Source organism: Saimiri boliviensis, chromosome 7, assembly GCF_048565385.1.
Source record: "Saimiri boliviensis isolate mSaiBol1 chromosome 7, mSaiBol1.pri, whole genome shotgun sequence".
In the NCBI taxonomy this organism is placed as follows: Eukaryota; Metazoa; Chordata; class Mammalia; order Primates; family Cebidae; genus Saimiri; species Saimiri boliviensis.
The window spans coordinates 115,371,449-115,390,457 of NC_133455.1; the positions used below are offsets into that span (position 1 = coordinate 115,371,449).

At 40.9% G+C, this 19,009-nt stretch overlaps 1 long non-coding RNA gene across 2 annotated transcripts in view; it reads right to left on the minus strand.

Annotated features, from left to right (window-relative positions):
- Positions 1–5,334: 5,334 nt before the first annotated feature.
- LOC141585189 (uncharacterized) overlaps positions 5,335–19,009 on the minus strand; it is a 47,260-nt gene continuing 33,585 nt past the window's right edge. For both annotated transcript variants that reach the window (XR_012518585.1, XR_012518584.1), the window contains exon 3: positions 5,335–10,642. This is a non-coding gene — a long non-coding RNA (uncharacterized LOC141585189). The remainder of the gene's footprint in view (positions 10,643–19,009) is intronic.

Consider the following 19,009-nt stretch of genomic DNA (forward strand, 5'->3'; position numbering starts at 1 on the left):
AGTAGGCCAAGATTGTGCAACTGCACTCCAGCCTGGGCAACAGTGTGAGACTCCATCTCAAAAATAATAATAATAATAAGGTGTCTGTCTTTTCTAGTAAAAACTATACGTCTAGTAAAACTGTTATCCATCAATCACTAACATAGCAACCGAAACACTATAGGCTTTTAACATTTACTGTATTTGATATTTAATGAACAATTTTACTGGTTGATATAAGTGTATCTGTGTTCTTTCTCACATGCATATTTATTTTAAATGCTTGAGAATAAGTAAGGCAACCAAATTAAAATTATTTCAGCACAGTTTCGGAAACCATACAATAGCAAGCCATCAGGAATAGCATTCCTTAATACCATACACCCCTTGACATATTTCCTACTTGTGTCATACACTAAAGAATGAAAAATGATAGAAGACATAATCAGGCTTAGAAATGACAGATTCTAGGATATTTGTATTATACCAGATCAAGTATAAAAAATTAACACCAAGACAAAAGTATGCCAAATTGCAGGGTCTTTATTGCCGGCGGCCACAGAGGACTCATGTCTTTCCGACTCGTGGCGCCGAGCTCAGGGGGAGCAGGGTTTTTAACCTGAAAACCACATCCTGGTTTTAGGACCAAGGGGGTGAGGGGATGCAGGACAAGCAATTTTACAGCACGCTAGCTGTTTTTATTTACAGAGGCCAAAGTCGGCAGTTATTGCAAGGAAAACGGGGCAGCAAAGAGTTATCACAAAGGAAACGGGGCAGCAGTTACAACTTATTTTTGGAAAAAACCGGTTTTCTTGGTGCTTGCAAGGTACAGGGTTTAAGATGGCATTGCTTAGGTTCTAACTCTGGGTAAGCTATGGCACATTCCTCCGTTTCTTTGTACATTGAATCAAATCATTGATTCTTGTACTTGGAGGAGCTGCTCAGTTTGGTACAAGGGCTCATATTGGGATTTGAGGACCATTAGTTTTACAGAGTTGATTCTTGACTGGATTATGTCGAGTAATTGGTTTAGGAGGCAAGGTCCAATCATAAGTCCTAGCATAAGTAGGATTAGAGGTTCCGCTATTGCAGTAAGCAGGGAAGTAAGCCATGAGGACCAGGAGAACAATTTTTGATACCAATTTTCTGAGGCTTCCTGGAGCCGTCTTCTGGTTTCTAAATTTTGTCTGACTAAGGAGAGACTGTCCTGGATAAGGCCTGACTTATTATCATAAAAACAGCATTGTTCGTTGAGGGCACCGCAGAGCCCTCCCTGTTTTAGGAAAAAATTTGTTCCATTGTAACTTAGGGGAAGAGTCTTATTACAGAAGTGTTTATAAGGGAAATTGATGAGGGTGTAATCAGGGGAGTGGTAACATTTACCCTTTCTCTCAAGATCTCTCAAAGTTAAGTGGAATATTTTTCCAGAGCATGGAGTGTTAGACAGGGTTAAAGTAAGTTGTGCCATTTGGCCTGTTTAAAATGGAGGTTGAGGATTTAAACATAACCAACAGTCTATACCCAAACCAGGCTTGGTTAGGTTAAGTAGGTGGTGGATAGAAGACAATAAATCTAGGAGTTAAGGCTTTCCACAGTTAAAGTTAGGATCATTGGGGCTGAGCAAAGGGAGTAATAATGGAGAAAAGGGGGCTTCCTCAGTTAAGGGGGTGATGGCAGCAAGGGAAGGAGATATCTGGGGCAGTACAATTCCTGCATTTGGCCCTATAGGGTGGTTAGGTTGGGGCGGGGTGTTAAGGGGGGTTGTCTGTCTGGGTTGACAGTACAGATTAGAGAGGCAGAGGTGGTGACCGTGAAGAGCGCATAAGTCTTAGCTTTAGCGAATCGAGGTAGGAGTGGTCGATGCTCCATTGTCCTTCCTGCAGGGCCGTCTTGACATGGGTGTGGTGAATCCAGGCTGTTAGTCCGTCCACTTTAAGTGTGATGGGGTGGTGAGGATGACTGTGTAGAGTCCCTTCCAATGAGGGGTGAGGCCGGAAGTGGTGAATTTTTTAAAAAGACTGAGTCTCCTGGCTGGAAGGGGTGTGTTGGCTGGACAGTGAGGTCCACTGGAGTGGGATGGGTGTCTCTGATGAGCTGGTGCACCTGAGATTGAACAGACTTGAATGCCTATAAGGACTTAAGGAGTGTATGGTTATGGTTAAGTCCTATAAGGACTTAAGGAGTGTATGGTTATACCTCAGCATGCATGGTATCCGCGGGTCTGGGGAGTAAGGGAGGGGGCCTTCCAAACATACTTTAAAGGGAGAGAAGCCTTTTGGTAGAGGGGGTGCATCGGACGTGGAGGAAGAAAAAGGGAGCAGGCTGACCCAGTTTTCACCAGTCTCTAGGATGAACTTTGTTAGGGTTTCTTTCATGGTCTGGTTCGTCCTTTCAATCTGCCCTGAACTCTGGGGGCAATAGGCACAGTGTAGTTTCCAAGATATGCCCAGGGCCTTCGCCAGGCCCTGAGAAACTTGTGCTGTAAATGCAGGGCCATTATCCGATCCCAGAGTCAGGGTCAAGCCGAACCGAGGAACCAGGTCCTGTAACAACTTTTTTGCTACTGCTAGTGCGGTTTCAGATCTAGTAGGGAATGCCTCTACTCATTCAGATAAGGTGTCTACAAACACAAGGAGGCATTTATAGCCACACTCTGGGGGCTTTATTTCAGTAAAGTCTACCTCCCAGTGTTCTACCGGGCTAGTACCCCTAAGTCTTATTCCTGCTTGACTAGACCTACTGCCTCCTGGATTTACCCTGGCACGTACATCACATCGAGCTGTAGTTTCCCTGACAAATTCGTGTAGACATGGAATGTGGTATCTGGCCCTCAGCAGCTCAGTCAGTTTTGTCTGTCCTAAGTGTATGGCCTGGTGTGTGTCCTTAACTAGAGCCCGTCCTAGAGCCTCGGGGACCACAATCCTTGTGTCTGGCGGAATCCACCATCCTGGGGGAACAGAATTGAGGCTGGCAGAGTTACAAGCGAGGGGGCCGCCATATTATGTCACTCAGGCAGGGAGGTGGGCCGTGTGCAGTAGGGGACTGGAGATTTCAATGGATTTTTAATAGAAGGATATTGTAAGCTTAATGTAATGGGAGCTGACAGATTTGTGCTAAGATATTTATGGGAGGATTCTTTGAGCTAGCACAGAAGCAAGATAAGACCGACAAGGTGTACAGTCCCTGTGACTGGTCACACCAGAGGGGTTCTTCTCCCTCGGTTACTTCCAGGATCTCAGGCCTGAGGCCTACTTTCCACAGGAACTGGATGCAAGGTACTACAACTCCTTTATCAGGAGGAGAGGCTCTTGCTCCAAGCCTGCCGTATAGCATATGCTCTTTCAGGCAGGGATGCCATCGCCTGGGTCTTTGGTTCTTGTCATGGTCTGGCTGTTTTCCCATGTACTGCTTCTGCTCTGTGACTGCTCTAGACATTCCTCCTACTATAAGCTACTATTTGGTTATACAGTAGGACTTTATAAATTAGCACTAAATGTGTCCGTATAGCTCCGACTACGTGCAGGATTATATAAAGGAAACAGCTGAGTATTATCACTATAAACGAAGATATTTTTCAGGCACTGGTTGTGCCTGGGGTCTGGGCAGTTCTTCCTCGGTGCCCATGGCGGGTGTTACCCACATATCAGGATGGGCCCGGCTGTGGGCCTCCTAGCCACCCCCTTAACCCCTGCTAAAAGATACTGGTGAAAAGTGTTCAGAGCCTAGTGACCCCAAGTTGTTGGGGTCCCATTGGGGTCAGGTAGAGGAAAAAAATGTCTTTAATCCAGTCCCGGTTCTCCTCTATTGTACTTCCACTGGACCTATAATGGCCTTAAGGGCCTCCTGTCTAATTCTGCTTTTCGCTTGGTGGTAAACAGAATGAGAAGTAACTGCTGACAGTCATCCCATTTTTACATTGTTCTCTTTCAAAGAGAGTTTCAAGGGCAATAAAAACTGCATTGAATTGAATGCACAACACATCAAAATGTGTGAGCTAAAACGAAAGCATTGCTAAAAGGAACCTTATACTTCCAGTTATATACATTAGAAAAGAGGAGTCTCAAAGTATTAATCTAAGCTCTCTTCTCATAAAAACAGAAGAGAAAGAGCAAAGTAAACCCAAAGCTGGCAGATGGAAGAAAGTAATAAGGATGGGCTGGGAGCAGTGTTCTACACCTATAATCTCAGTCATTTGGGGGGCCACGGTAGGAAGATCACTTGAGACCAGAAGAGCAAGACCAGTCCAAGTAACATAGCAAGACCCCAACTCTACAAAAAAAAAGTACAAAAAATTAGCTGGGAATGGTGGTGCATGCCTGTAGTCCCAGCTACTTGGGAGGCTGAGGCAGGAAGATTGCCTGGGCCAAGGGGTTCAAGGTTGTAATGAGCCATGATTGTACGACTGTACTCCAGCCTGCACAACAGAGTGAGACCCTGTCTCAAAAAATAACAATAAATACATAAAATCTATATTTTTAAAAAAAGAAAATAAAAAGGATAAGAGCAGAAATAAATGAAATTGAAAACAGACAGTACAGAAAAATCAATATGGCAAACACTCTTTGAAAAGGTCAATAAAATTGACAAACCTCTTGAAAAGTTGTTTTTTAAAAAAGAAGAGATACAAATTACCAATATAAAGAATAAAATAGATGATAGCGCTTCAGCCCCTGCACACATTAAAAGAATAATAAGGAAACCAATCTATACGTGTAAATTTGGCAACTTAGATAAAATAGACAAATTCTGTTTTATCTAAGATAGAATCATCTTAGATATTAAAATTACTTAGATAAAATAGAACACAAACTAACCACAACTCACCCATAATGAAATATATGCTAATAGACTGATAAGTATTAAGAAAATTGACTTCAAATTTTTTTAAACTCTCCAAAAAGAGATACATAGTTTCATTCAAGAATTCAACCAAATATTAAAGAATTAATACCAATTCTACACAATCTCTTTCAGAAAATAGAAAAGGAAAGAATATTTTCTCAATTAATTTTATAAATCTAGAATTATCTTGATACTCATACCAGACAAAAACAACACAAGAAAGAAATTTAAAAAGAATGAGGAAAAGATATTAATAACTACAGACCAATATTTCATGAACATAGATTAAAAATCTTTAACAAAATATTAGCAAGTAGAATTTAGAAGTACATAAAAAGAATTATAAACAACTACCAAGTGGAGTTTATTTAAGGATGCAAGAATAGTTCAATATTGACACATCAATTAATATCATCTATCACATCAATAGAAAATTACACAATATTATCAACTGATGCAGAAAAGCATCTGTTAATATTCAACATTCATTAATGATAAAAATTCTCATAAAATAAGAAAGATGGGAAAAATTATTTTACTTGATAAATATTATTTACAAAAAAAAACTACAGATAACATGATATTTAATGGTGAAAGACTTAATCCCCACACGCCAAGACTGAAAATAATGACTGCTCTCACCAGTTGACTGTATTAGTCAACATAGTCCTGGACATTACAGCCACTGAATAAGGAAAGAAGAGAAATGAAAGGCATATATTTCAGTGAAAATGATACTAAACTGTCCTTACTTACAGATTACATGATTGATCATGTAGAAAATTTTAAAGCCTCTGTAAAAAGGATCTTAGAACTAATACATGACTTCAGCATGGTCACTGATCCAAGATCAACATATAAACATTAATTCTATTTCTGTATACCAGCAGTAAATATGTGAACATCAAAATTTAAAGTACAATATCATTTATAATCACTCAAAAATGAAATACTTAGGTATTCATCTGACAAAATATGTATATTATTTTAAGGCTAAAAATTATAAAACAGTAAATAAAATCTAGAGACAAGTTAGCAAACAGTGTAATAGGAAGTCACCCACTCATATCCTCTCAAAACTAAGAATTCTGCAATCATCCAGATAAGTCTCTGCAGGATTCAGGTAGGAAGCTGTGAATCCCTAGTGGAGCCCAAGAGTTAGAGAGACTGTTTTGAGAGTGCAGACCAACAGCCAGGTGGCAGACCTGCTGATCTTGCCCCTGGGATTTAAATCTAGAAACAGCCTTGTTTCCCAAAAGGCTTAGCTACAGTCCTGTTTATCCTTGAGCCTACAGCCAAAACAATTTGCCAAGGGGTCTAGAAGGAATCATGCACATTAGTGCCTTGGCAGAAAGACTCATCTGCTCACGGACAAGGGTTTTGGAAGTGAATTTAAAGTTACCTTGTAACTGGGCTCTAGTCCTCTTTGTCTGGGATCCCAGCTTATTACTGTTTGTGCAAGAACTCAAAAGGAAGACTCACCAATATCTCACAGTCTAGGGATTACCCATATCAGCCATGTTAGCCTACAAGATGGGCACACCAGCCTCCATCCCAAAGCAGATCCTGAGGGAGCCCAGGCAGCTCCAGCTCCTCAGTCTGGGAACTGTCCCACTTTTGCAGGAAATGACAGTGGGATATGCACCCTCCTGACCTACTGTAGTGAACTCACTGGCCTTCATCTGACAGTGAATTCTGAGGGGAACCAGTCCCAACTTCAGCATCTCCTGCTACAGTCGTGGAACTGCCCCACCCATGTAGAGAACTGTTGGGAGGCGTGCATATCTGGGCGATCAGCTCCCATCCCACAGCAGGTACAGAGGCAGCCCAGTTTCAGCTCCATTCCCTCTTGCTGCAGTGGGGAATGGGCCTGGAAGCATCAACTGTCTGGGCCTGCAGGACAGGCTTCCAGACTTGGCTCCCTGGCCAGTATTCTCACACAGCTTGGGTATACTCCTTGGATCTTTACCAGGTCCATCTCTGCCAGAGTGTGTGCCAACCTTGGGGCTTTTGTAAAACTCACAACAAATATGAGCTTAGGGCACCCTCTAGTGTTGAAACAGCTACAATCGTCACAGTCTTTTATAACAATCAGTCGGCTTAGATAACTGAACAAGACCAGTGGAGAGGATGGGCACGTATAGGGCCAGACTGTGAAGACTAAAATAAATATGTAATTTTTCAATGTGCAGACATCAATGTGCATCTACAATCACTAAGAACTATCTGAATTATGCCCTCGCCAAATAGACAAAATAAGGGGCTAGTGACAAATCTCAAAGAGAAGATGTGTAATCTATTAGACAAAGAATTGAAAATAGCTCTGTTAAGAAAAAAAAAAAAAATAGAATTGTATGGAACCACAAAAGACCCTAAATAACCAAAGCAATCTTGAGAAAAACAAAAAAGCTGGAGGCCTCACAGTAGCTGGCTTCAAAATATACTGCAAAAAGATATACAGCCTGGCCACCATGGTGAAGCCCAGTCTCTACTAACCAAAGCAGCATGGCACTGGCATAAACACACACACACACACACACACACACACACACACACACACACACCGACCAGTGGAATAGAATAGAGAACATAAAAATAAATGCACACGTTTACAGCCAACTAATTTTCAATAAAAGTTCCAATAACACACATTGGGAAAAGGACAGTCTAATAAATGGTGCTTGAAGAACTGGATATATATGCAGAAGAATGCAATTAGATCCTTATCTCACCATATGCAACATCAACTCAAAATAGATTAAAGACTGAAATGGAGCCAGGAGGTGGTGCATATCCATAGACCCAGGTACTCAGGAGGTTGAAGCAGGAGGATCACTTGAACCCAGGAGTTCAACGCCAGCCTGGACAACATAGTGGACATAGTAAGCTCCTGTCTCTAAATTTAAAAAATTGAAAAAAAGAAAAGACTGAAACAAAAGATCCAGACTACAAGAATAAAATATAGGGTAAATGGTCTGGGTGCCGTGACTCATACCTATAATTCCAGCACTCTGGGAGGCCAAGATGGGTGGATCACTTGAGGTCAGGAGTTTGAGACCAGCCTGGCCAACATGGTAAAGCCCAATCTCTACTAAAAATACAAAATTCAGCCAGGTGTGATGGTGCGCACCTGAAATTCCAGGTACTCGGGAGGCTAAAACATAAGAATCACTTGAACACAGGAGGCAGAGGCTGCAATAAGCCAAGATCATGCCAGTGCACTCCAGCCTGGGCAGACTGTGTCACAAAACATCTGTCTGTCTATCTAGCTACCTACCTACCTATCATCTATCTATCTATGGTAAATGCTTCATGACATTTGTGTGGGACAATAATTTTTTTTATAAGACCTCAAAAACACAGGCAACAAAAGCAAAAATAGGTGAATACAATTACAGCAAACTAAAAAGCTTCTGCACAACAAAGGACATAGAGCAAATAGAATGCCTATAGAATGGGAGAAAATACCTGCAAACTTTGCATCTGACAAGAGGTTAATATCTAGATTATACAAGGAACTCAAACATCTCTACAGCACCCCAAAAAATCAAAAACCCAACTTAAAAATGGGCAAAAAGTCTGAGTAGACATTTCTCCAAAGAAGATGTAGAAATGGCCAAAGAGATATGCTCAGCATCACAAACCAGGAAAATGAAGATCAAAACCACAAAGAGATCATCTCATCTCGGTTAAAATAGTTTTTATCAAAGAGACAAAAAAATAGCAAATGCTGGTGAGGATGTGGAAAAAGGGGAACTTTAATACACTGTTGGTGGGAATGTAACTTGGTACCAGACATTAGGGAAAACAGTACAAAGATTTCTCAAAAAATTAAAAATAGAGCTACCGTATGATCTAACAATTATAGTAGTGGGTATAATTAGTATGTCAAGGAGATACCTGCACCCACGTTTCTTGCAGCACTATTCGCAGTAGTCGAGATATGGAATCAACCTAAGTGTACATCAACAAATAAATCGATTCTTTTTTTTTTTTTTTTGACATGAAGTCTTGCTCTGTAGCCCAGGCTGGAGTGCAGTGGTGCGATCTCAGCTTACTGCAGCCTCTGCCTCCCGGGTTCCAGCAATTTTCTTGCCTCAGCCTACTCCAGGCTGTAGAATCCTGAAAAAGAGCTACCATACAGCCCATGCCTGGTCAACTGGAGGACCATCCTAGTGGAAAGGGAACAGTCTGGGCCTCTGACCCATGCATAACAATTGCTTTTGTTTAATGTGCAGACAAAATATTTGATCCATTCCAACCAGACACTTGCATCTTGATATCCTGTCTCTATTGCTAAAGTTTGTTTTAAATCATTTACTTCTATAACATCTACTTTGGTCCTATCATTGGGTATAGAAGGGATAACAGTTTGATTAGAAAAAGGTCCAAAAGAAGAAGAAGGAGAAGGCGGAAAAGAGAATGAGGGATTAATAAAACAGATTTCGAAAGACTCTGTGAGGTCTGTGCCAGCCAGGTTGGTTCCTATGCCATAGAAGTGCACTAAAGTGGGTCAGGATTGGTAGAGGTAGAGGTAAGAATAGAGAGCTGCACTGGATTGCATTGGCACTGTTGACAATTAGAAGGAACGCTTTCTTTGGTGAAATGGAGGTACAGGTTTAGAGATGTGTAGCCCTTTGAGGAAGTCCAGTCTTGTTCCTCAGTGGTCCATAAGACATCGTCCCAGGAGGGACAGTACCATCCTGGAAACTCATCCTTGTTTGGTTCCCCAGATTTGAGAAATGTGGGGACTATCAAAGATGATAACCGTTTTGGTTTTTTTTTTTTTTTCCCGAAGCAAACTTCCTTTACGTCTGTGGACTAGACTGCCTAAGGCTACAAGATTGGAAGTTAGAATAATACATGTTACGCTGTTAACTTTCAGCAAACTTTACTTTTGTTAAAATCCTTCTAAGTTTGGGATTGTAATTATGTGCTGGGTGTAGAGCCTAGGACCTAGACATGAGTGCGGATAAAGTCTGGCTTATTCTGGCATTTAACTCCATGTGTCCTAGGTTTTACCTGGCTGTAAAGCAGGCCAGTTGTACAGCTAAGAAACAGCCTCCTGTTTGGCTACCTGATCGATAGTTCAATTGCACTAACTGGTATGACCCATCTGGCTTCTTTACAGATAGTACTGGAGTGTTACAGGGGGACATAAAAAGTTCAAGAAGCCCACCATGGAAAAGATCTGTAATTATTCATTAATTGTAGGTTTTAAATTTACCTTGGCATTTAAAAGAATAGGATATTGTTTTCTTTTTATTATTATTATTATTATTTTAATGTTTTAACATTAGGCCTAGGGTACTATTAGGTGAAAATAGTTGCTAGCTTTATTCTTTTATCTCTTACCTTACTTGGGTTATTTCCCATCTTGATGGTTTTGGGGTGAGGTTCAATTTCCCTTACTGAAAATGTCTCACCTTTTGGGGTGAGACCCAATTTCCCCTACTGGAAATTTCTCACCTCCCCTACTACTGGAGGTTTGTGTGACGTTCAATCCACCCTAATGGAGATGTCTCGCCCCTTTTTAACCTCCAAGTCACCCTGACCAAGGAATACTTCACCACCCCCAACGGCTTTCCTTGCCCTGGTATGTTCCGATCAAGGAATACTTTACTGCCCCCTTGTGGTTTTTCTTACCGTAGTCCCAACCACCAACAAAATACTTTACCGGCTCTGGCAGCATCTTTTCCTTGGACTGTGCACCGAGTCACCTGGTTGCAGCAGGATTTGTAGGCCTTCTTCTCCTGCATTGCTGAGAGTCTGGGTTTGTTCATCACACCAGATGGGTCTCGATTCCATACCCCTGAGGCCACTGCAGTGAGGCAGCAAGACATGTCTTCTCACAAGAGAGGAACTGAGACTGCCTGGAAGAGAATGGCTTTTCCCCATATGGGCCACCAATTGTTATATGTAAATTTTTGATGCCACAAAAGAAGTAGCATTCAAATATAAATTTTCTCAACAAGGCAATTTACTTCTACAGAAGGGTGTGTCTCACAGATGGAGCAATGGTGAGCACATACCCAAACAGGAGGAGGGAAGGGCTTCTTATTCCTGACACCAGTAGCTCCTACTGCCATGTCATTACCCTATTGGTTAAGGTTGGACCACACAGGCTAGCTAATTCTGATTGGCTATTTTAAAGAGAAGCAGTAGTATCACCCAGAGTGGCGGGGTGAGCAGTTTGGTGGGAAGGATGGTTACAGAACAGGTAACTAAAGGTGACTTAGTAAGAGAAGGTAGCCAGGGATGACTCAGGTCAAAACAGGTAATCAGGATGAGTCAGGATAGAGCAGGTGACCAGGGGAACAGATGTGCACTACTATAGAACTGGCAGAAAAGGTTGTTTCCTGAAACTACGAAGAAGTTAAACTTTAAAACAGAGGACAAAAAACTGAACATACTGACACATTGATTCTTTGAAGAGAAATTGAGAACTCGTTGTATCCAACACAGAGAATATTAAGGTCTGATTATAAAAACATTTAAAAAATAGGAAATAATCATCAGGAGATCATAGTCATCAAGAGATTAATATTAAAAACTATAGTGAACAACTTTGTAAGGCTTTATATTATTCGAATCACTGTCACATTCACCTTTTCTTTTTCATTCCTCAATGTCCTTTTAAAATCTATTTATTCAATAAGTATTGAAGTTTGACTATACTGTTTTAAAAGATAGGGATATGGAAATGAATAAGATAGTCCAATTCCTTGAATTCAAAAAATTAATATCAAATGATAAACACATTTCTAGAAATAAAGCAGGATAAAGTAATAGGGAATGACTACTGGTAAGGGGTGTTCTTTAAATTGGGCGATCACAGAAAGTGTCTTTGCAAGGTGCCATTTGAGCTGAGATCTGATAACAATAGGACACCAAGGGGCAGAGCTTTCCATGAAGAGCTGATATAAATGTCCTTTAGTGGGAGGAACTTGAAGAGTCAAGCAGAGAGTGATAGGAGATGAGACCTGCAATGTGAACAAGATAGATATCATGCAAAGGAGTGGTTCTCAAAGTGTAGTTCATAGACACCTTGGGTGAGGGTCCCCAAGACACTTAAAGGGGTCAGTGAGATCAATATCATAAGAACACTAAAGTGTTATTTGCCTTTTCTCTATATTGACATTAATGTTAATAGTGTGAAGGGGAAATATCTTTTGACCCCAATATCACTAAGGAAACTACTTAGGACAAACCTGATGCCCATTCTATTCAAAGTCACTCCTCTGCTCATTTCTGCACATTGACATAGATGCATATCTGATTGTCTCCTTTGGAAAAGGCTAATCAGAAACTCAAAAGAATGCAACCATTTGCGCCTCACCTATTTGTGATCTGGAAGCTCCCTTCCCACTTTGAGTCTTCCTGCCTTTGCTTCAAATAGTCCCACCTTTCCAGACAGAACCAATGTACTTCCTATATTTATTGATTGATGTTTTATGTCTCCCTAAAATGTACAAAACCAAGCTGTACCCCGACCACCCTGGGCACATGTCATCAGAACTTCCTGAGGCTGTGTCATGGGTATATCCTCAACCTTGGTAAAATAAACTTTCTAAATTAACTGAGACCTGTCTCAGATGTTCTGAGTTCACATAGAGCAATAATAGTAAAACCACTGTAACCTCAGCACAAATTAAAGCAGTGGCACCAAACTCCACTCTTGGTCATTATATTCTTCTTCCACTACAACTTATTTGTATGATTGCTTGAGTCATAAGCTGAAATAGACACTGTTTTGTGGAAATGATTTTTACTTGAAAAACAAATTATGATTATTCAGACTTGGGTGTTTGGCAGATAATTTAAGTGGCAAGTTTCCAGTAGGTGCTCAATAAATGGCCAATGTTAATTCACAGCATTTGAGCCTTCTCCCGCTTTCATTTCAGTGGCCTTTTTATGATTTCCTAAACTCTTATTAATACAGGAGTTGCCCAGGTGCAGCGGCTCACACCTGTAATCCCAGCACTTTGGGAGGCCAAGGCGGGCGGATCACCTGAGGTCGGGAGTCCGAGACCAACCTGACCAACATGGAGAAACCTCCATCTCTACTAAAAATACAAAATTAGCTGGGCATGGTGGTGGATGCCTGTAATCTTAGCTACTTGAGAGGCTGAGGCAGGAGAATTGCTTGAACCTGGGAAGTGGAGGTTGTGGTAAGCCAATATCGTGCCATTGCACTCTAGCTGGGTAACAAGAGTGAAACTTAGTCTCAAAATAAAAACACACATGCACATGCACACGCACACACACAGACACGAAACAAAACAGGAGTTATTAAGAAATTATTTTTAGGCAGCCAGAAAGGGTAAAGGTTCTTGGTAGAATTTTCCTTTAATAAAAAGCAGCCTCACACCATTTTTTCTAACAGAAAGCAGCCTAAAAAGTCAGGCAAACTAGGAGCTTTTATATGTAAATAGCAGCAGCTATACCTGGAAGCCAGGTACTGTCAATATGGCACCTCCTGCCCTTTCTTCCCTGTCGCCACTTGTGCCAGTGTTTTGGCAGCCTTTCGGTAAAATCACAAGTATAGGTATCATGGTGAGCTGCCAGGTAGAAGCTACATTTGCATAATAAAAGACTAGGATGGGAGGGCCAGTGTTTTGGGGCTATGTAAATGACATACCTGTCAAATCAATCACCTGGGCCCTATGTAAATCAATCACTGCTCCTTCAAGCCTCTGTACAAAACTGATTTCATTCCGCCACAAACTGGAGACTGTCTCTTGGGCAACCTACTTTCTCAGCATGAGGAAGACTTTTCTCTCTCTTTTCTTTTTTGTCTATCAAACTTTCTGCTCCTAGGCCCACACTCCTCATGTGTGCCTGTGTCGTAAATTCTTTCTCAACTGTGACAAAGAATCAGAACAGATACCTCAGACAGTGGAGCCATTTCATTATCTTAGAGCCCAATCATTTCTATTTTAAGTATATATTTTTGTATGTTGTCTGCCTCACATGCAGACATTTCTTAAGTAAACACTGTAGCAGGAGTGGCCGCAGAAAACGGATCTCTTGAACACCGAATGCAGGAGGAAAGGAGTTTTATTTGGCTGGGAGCCTGAGCATAATTTGTCCAAAGCTCAGCTCATTTAACAAAGGAAGGTTCTGCCTTTATATAGGCTTATACTTATACTTTAGATATTACATGTGGAAGAATCTTAGGTTTATAGCTTTAGAAATCACATGTGAAAAGGGTCTTGGTTTACAGTTTCAGGAATCATATATGAAAAGGTTTTGGATCATAGTTTTAGGACTCACATGTAAAAAGGTTTCTGTTTACAGTTTCAGGAATCACATATGAAAGGGTTCCAGTTTACAGTTTTAGGACTCACACGTAAACAGGTTTCTGGTTTGATCTTGTTTTAAGTAAAAATAGTGCCTTCCGGAGAATTTCCCCAAGACCCAGCCTGCCACCTACAGAAAGGTGAAACAGGAGGCACCAGTCGGTCAGCCTATTCTGCTATTGAAATGCAGTGTGATAGTCAAAGGGGAAGTTGATCTGAGATGCCTGGGTCTCCCTCATCAACACAAGCGGAGGAGACAGAGTCAGATGAAGTCAAATTCTCTGTTCTCTGATGGGGCCTCAATATTTTCATAATTTCCTGCATCAAAATTGCCTGAAGGTACATTTTAAATCTTCAGCCCTCTCCACCTTCTATACAATCTTCTTCTCCATGCTCTTTACATGTTTTGATTTGGGAATTTTTTTTTTCTTTGTCTGAGCATACCATTTCCAGGAACCCCTTCCACTTGAACAGAGGGGATTTGAAATTTGTATCTCAACTGCTGTCATGTCTTCTCATTTTGGAGTTAAGCTTGAAAGCATTGAAGTGTAAAACTATTCCTAACCGTCCGTCTTTTAAGAGCAAATGACCAACTGTTTTGCTTTTGTCTCCAATTTTTCTGTGGAGGTCATGTAAAAAGTCCACGTGCCTTCTGCATGACAGTTACACAGCAAGCAGACACAAGAAACTGACATCAGAAACTTTATGATCCAACTTCCTCCATGTTCTCAAACTAAAAAAACCAAACCTCCTGTATCAGTGATCATTCTTGCTAACTTCATGTTTATGTTACAACCTGCTCTTGCAAATTTCTAATTTTTTCCAATAATTCTCACTAGGCTTCATATTCACATTTTCTATAAAATTGTATTTTCTTTCCCCACAAATTTACAGCTCTGTATTTTGTTGACTCTTACCTTCTGCTTCTCTTGCAAATGTCTTAATTTAAATACTCTCCCCTTTTATTTCAGAAGGGTGTTGTGAGTAACAGCTGTAAATGTACTTAGCTTCCTTCTGTTTATTTTCCATCCTTACTCATCACTATCACTGTCTCCATCTCTGAGAATTTTAAAAGCCTGCAATGACATTTGAGAGCTGGGGAAAAAAGTCTTGGGTCCAAAGTACACAAATGTTACTGTCACTGGTGGAAGGTGTCCAGGTTATTGGTGTCTTGAATAAAGAATTAGATAAAACGCTCAAACAAAGCAAGAAAGGAATGAAGGGATTTATAAAAAATGAAAGTACACTACACAGTGTGAGAGCAGACCTGAGCACAGTTCTGTGCAGAGCTCAATGGCCCTGTTACAGAGTTTTTGTGAGTTTAAATACCCACTCCTTGGGGTACGCCCTATATAAATGAAGAGGATGAAGTAAAGTAATGAAGTCTTTTACTCAGTGTATGCCGTGTGGAGAGGGTATTTTCTGTTATAGCTGAAGTGTGAATCGGCCTTATATTCCCTGCCTCCAGACCCTATTTTCCTGACTCATAACTACAAAATCAAAACTGATATATTATCCCAACAGCAAAATTGTATAACTCTTTTCTTTTTTAACAGAAAAATAATGTGTGTGGAATGTGAATGCAGTTAATACATTTGATTTAATGAGTCTTTGGGCAACTGGTTTTGCAACCTTGAAAGATCAAGAAGTCTTTTCTCCTCCTTGACTTCTGTTGCATATAACAATCACCTTAAATCTACACATAACAATCACTTTAAATCACTTTAAACCTGATTCTTTCCACCAGACATTTGCTCATCCTTTGAGTAATTTTGCCAAGTTTTAAGCATTAGAGAAATGACGTTTCCCTAATCTTATGCATAACATGAAAATGAGTATGCACCATTTTATATTTCTTTCTTTCTTTCTTTCTTTCTTTTTTATTTGAGACAGAGTCTCACTCTGTTGACCAGGCTGGGGTTGGAGTGCAGTGGCACAATCTTGGCTCAGTGCAACCTCTGCCTCTCAGGTTCAAGCGATTCTCCTGCCTCAGCTTCTTGAGAAGCATGCACCACCACACCTGGCTAATGTTTGTATTTTTAATAGAGACGGGGGTTTCACCATATTGATTAGGCTGGTCTTGAACTCATGGCATCACAATTCACCCACCTTGGCCTCCCAAAGTGCTGGGATTACAAGTGTGAGCCACCGTGCCCAGACACTTTATATTTCTTAATTTCTGTTCTCCATTTCAAATACATTATGCTGGTTTGCTATAAACATATTTCAGACAATTAATAGATATATCTACATAAATATCGTTTAAACTTCTGTTCCTGTGGTAGATTCCAAATATTTGTTTTAGAAATATTTTAAAATCACATCTAGCTTATCATTTCTTGAATATAACTAAAATTTCTTTCCACTACCATTCTTTTCTAATACAATAAAATTGGCATATACTTTAAAATTTCAATTAAATTAGTTTTAATTAAATTCTTAATGTTAGAGAAAAAATATCTAGAATGCACAAAAGCATCAAAAAGAAAGGCGTAATCTATTCTGCTGTGAAGAGAAGGGCACTGAAGAATAACAATAATTAACATTTGCTGAACACCTACTCAGCTAGGTGCCAGGAACTTTATGCCACCATTTTCTGGTGTAATGAACCCAAATTTCCCCACATTAGGATCTGCAAAGTTCACAGCAAGAGTAGTAACTTATTTTCACTTGTTGCTGCCCCTGTAGTTGTAGAAGTTGCTGGGCATGTTTCGAATATCGTCCAATGTGCCTATGTGTGCTGGGTACGGCCATGGACCCATTGGGCATGAGCAGTCATCAGGTGGTGCCCAGGCCAGGAGCAGCCTCCCTCCCCTTTATGTGATGGAGCCTGGTAGAGGGGCCCTAAGAAATGATATCTATTTGTTACTATTCAACCAGTGCCCTATTGGGTTGTTCTTCTAGTTTCTTATTCCAGGACTTTTTTTACCTTAACCAAGATATGAATTTATGGGCTGAACTGTAGACAGATTTGAGTAATATGTCAACTAATCTCTACACGTCAATGCTTGCCTGTTTTTCTTAGAATAGATTCCTTACTCTTCAATCACAGGCATCTGGATTTTGTTTGGGCAGATATCACCTGGAGCACTTACCCATGTCCAAAATCCAACGAGCACCACAACTTAGGCCTAAGCTGGAAAACTAGTTAAGATAGAAATTAAATTTATTTTAGAAATGAGAAAACGGAGGGTCAGCAAGTATAGGTAACCTACCCAAGTTCATATGCTTAGCAAAGAGCCAAAACAAGGTTCAAATCCAACTCCAAGTTATGTGTGTGTGTGTGTGTATGTGTGTGTGTGTATGCGTGAAACTGTCTCCTAGAATACAAAGAAGCTCCTTTTTATCACAAGATATGCCTTTCTCTTATTTAAATGTGTTCCTTGCTTTTTAAACCACCAGCTAAGGATGCATCAATAAACAAAACTGACCCTTTCTCTGTTTACACTTTGGAGAAATAATCATGATCTTTCTTTTTTTCCAAGCTATCATTTTAACCTACCTAAGGAAATAATCTTTCAGCTGCCCTAAGGGGAACAGACAAGAGTGTTAGCTGGCTCTTCTACGGAAAATACAGTTTCTTTATAAATATTGAAATATCAGCCCAATAATCATGCTTTGGCAGCCTAGGGAGTGAACTGTGTCTGTTCCTCCTGATGTGTTTGAGTTAAGAGAAAACAGGAAGTTGTTTCCAGCACACAGACAAGTTTATTATAGCTGAGACATATTGCTACTGTCTCCAAACACACTTCCCTTTGCATGTAAGCACAATCACCTGGACAGAAGAGCCAATCTAAGAGGCAGTAGGAAATTTAACAGATTTTTCCTCTATCCCTGCACAAGTATAATAATCACCTGCTCCAGACTTTCTGAAGCGCAGAGAATACTGTACTTAAAAGGCTTGGGGAGGAGGGAGAGGAAGACACTCCTCAAGCACTGAATAGAATTGGAATGGGGGAGAGAAGAATCCAGAACACAGGTACACCAGGGAAAAGAAACAAACCTGTCAGCTTGAAGCACCCCAGACACTGGCACTAGGTTTAGATGCGAAGCACTAGTAATAATGTTGTGTCATTGGGTTCACCCCACCTTGTCGTCTAGCTAAGACTACTTTGAATCTCTTTTCATACTTGTAGAAGGTCCAATAACCCTCCCCAGCTGATACACTTTGGATGGTTGTGCCCGTCAGATCTCATGTTGAAATGTGACCCCTCATGTTGAGGAGGTGGGCCCAGTGAGAGGTGTTTGGGTCCTGGGGGAGGATCCTTTATTTAAGAGAAAACAGGAAGTCGTTTTTGTTTTCTGAAACAGAACATTTCTGAGAATGCTCTCCCTATGGTAATGAGTGAGTTCTTGCTCTCTTAGTTCATGTGGGATCTGCTTGTTTAATGGAATCTGGCACCTCCTTTTCTCTCTCTTGCTCTCTGTCTTGCCATGTGATACACGTGCTTCTCCTTCACCTTCTGCCATGAGTAAAAGCTTCCTGTTATGGGCCGGGCGCGGTGGCTCAAGCCTGTAATCCCAGCACTTTGGGAGGCCGAGGCGGGTGGATCACGAGGTCAAGAGATCGAGACCATCCTGGTCAACATGGTGAAACCCCGTCTCTACTAAAAATACAAAACGTTAGGTGGGCATGGTGGCACGTGCCTGTAATCCCAGCTACTCAGGAGGCTGAGGCAGGAGAATTGCCTGAACCCAGGAGGCGGAGGTTGCAGTGAGCCGAGATCGCGCCATTGCACTCCAGCCTGGGTAACAAGAGCGAAACTCCGTCTAGAAAAAAAAAAGCTTCCTGTTATATCAAACAATCCCTATTCTGCCCTAGAAGACAGAATCCCCACAATCACTCATACAGTCAGTACCAAGCTGAGGCCTGAGTGAGTCCATCC